Source organism: Palaemon carinicauda, chromosome 30 (genome assembly GCF_036898095.1).
Source record: "Palaemon carinicauda isolate YSFRI2023 chromosome 30, ASM3689809v2, whole genome shotgun sequence".
Classification (NCBI taxonomy): Eukaryota; Metazoa; Arthropoda; class Malacostraca; order Decapoda; family Palaemonidae; genus Palaemon; species Palaemon carinicauda.
In genome coordinates this window covers 53,270,269-53,272,768 of record NC_090754.1, presented here as the reverse complement: position 1 = coordinate 53,272,768, position 2,500 = coordinate 53,270,269, and positions in this window count along the sequence as shown.

Genomic DNA, 2,500 nt, shown 5'->3' with positions numbered 1-2,500 from the left:
AATATATTAAAGAGATTTCTTCAAATGGGAAGATAATATCTCTTATATAACCATGCATCGTGAATAATATAAGAGAGAAAATTTATTAAAATTGAATAGGACCATTAATCACAAAGCCAGGATAAAATATTTCTGATTTAAGTATTATAAAGGTTCTAATGACGTCTTCAACATATGAATACTGGCGTAATCTAACCGAGGCCCTTTGCGTCAATTGGTGTAGGAGGAGATTATTATTACTACTACTACTAGCCAAGCTACAACCCTAGTTGGAAAAGCAAGATGCTATGAGCCCAAGGGCTCCAATAGGGAAAAATAGCCCAGTGAGGAAAGGAAATAAGGAAATAAATAAATGGTGGGAACAAATTAACAATAAATCATTCTAAAAAAATAACGTCAAAACAGATATGTCCTATATAAACTATTAACAACGTCAAAACAGATATGTCATACATAAACTATAAAAAGACTCACGTCAGCCTGGTCACAATAAAAACATTAATGATGATGATGATGATTATTATGGTGAAGTGGTATAAAGATTCAAATGACGTCTTCAACACATTTATAATCTCATCAATATATGTCGAGTCTTGTCCTAATGAGGAAGCAAAACAACATTTATTCTTAACATTATTTTATACCCTTAAATAAACGAGGAAATTACGCGGGTTTTATAACAGTCAGAAGTGCAGAATTAATGACACGAGATTTGATCATCAAATACCAAACCGGTAATTAACGTTTTGCATTTTATTTACATATTTCTCAAAGTTATTAACGGGTTAATTACCTCTGCCAATGATGTTGGGAGGAGGTTATGTTTTCTCCCCAGCTTGTCCGTTTTTCTGTTTGTTTGTGAACAGCTTGCTAGCCAAAATTTCACACATAGAGTAGTGAAACTTTCAGTGATTAATTGTTATGATAAGGCATGGAAGTGATTAAATTTTGAAATTTCTAGGTCAAAGGTCAAGGTCAATGTCTAGCAAAATGTCGAGAAATAGGCTGCCGGGCTGGAGGTTCCAATTTTATTCAAAGAGCAGTGAAACTTACTGGGATTAATTTTTATGTTGAGACGGGAGAGTGATTCAATTTTGAAAGTCCTAGGTCAAATATCAAGGTCAAGGTCGAGCAAAAGATCTGTTTGTTTGTTTGTGAACAACTTCCTATCCACACTTTTACTCAAAGAGTAGTGAAACTTTCAGGGATTAACGGTTATACTGAGACGTGGAAGTGACTCAATTTTGAAAGTCCTAGGTCAAAGGTTAAGGTCAAGGTCGACCAAAAGGTCGAGAAATAATCTGCCTTGGCGGAGGTCACAATTTTACTCACAGAATAGTGAAGCGTTCAGGGATTAATTGTTATTTTCAGACGTGGAAGTGATTAAATTTTGAGAGTCCTAGGTCAAAGGTCAAGGTCGAAAATAAGCTGCAGTGGCGGATATCTGCACTCAAAGTACTTTTCTAATTTGAGTCCTGTTCTGTCAATCATAACAGTGGTAGTGATCACAGTCTATAATATGTCTCTAATTCCCCTAAAATCAAGGCCATATACACGAATAATCCCTATGAGTTATTTATGCTTCAGTAATAATGCTGACGTAGCTCAATGTAAGCACAGGTCACATAAAACATTCTCCATTTTGGACCAATATTGACTGCCCCATTTTTTTACCATTTTTACGAGATAATGCATTTACTCATACTCGTGTTATGATAACAACTCTTCATTGTAGCTCTGCTAGAGCTTCATAGAGCTTTTGGGTTGAATCTAGCTAAGTGAATAATTGTTTGAGAGCGTTCATAATGTTTTCAATTTCATATTGCTGCTTAAATGTATTTATGTGCAGGTTCAGTTGCCAACTAGTAATATATCGAATTAGATATCATTTCATATCCCTAGCCATTTTCTAAGGGGCTTTTTATTGGAGAGATTTTTTATTTAAAGGTTTAAAGGTTTAAAGGCCAATCGTGATTGGTAGAAGCAAGGGATAGTGACATTGCCCTAGCAAGCTGGACAATGCCCTAGAGACTGATCATATATATATATATATATATATATATATATATATATATATATATACATATATATACATATATGTATTTATATATATATATATATATATATATATATATATATATATATAAAGTATATATATATAGTAGAATTTTATCAGAGAGAGAGAGAGAGAGGGAGCTAGTTAAACTGTATAAATAAAAAATAGAAAAAAGAGGTTGGAATCTAGTTCAAATAAGATTACACTCGCACACATCTGTTGACAATCTAAGTAGCTAATCTAAGTACCTAATCTAAGTACCTAATCTAAGTACCTAATCTAAGTAGCTAATCTAAGTACCTAATCAAAGTCCCTAATCTATTTACCTAATCTAAGTACCTAATGTATGTAGCTAATCTAAGTACCAAATCTAAGTAGCTAATCTAAGTAGCAAATCTAAGTAGCCAATCAAAGTCCCTAATCTATTTACCTAATTAGTGTGAA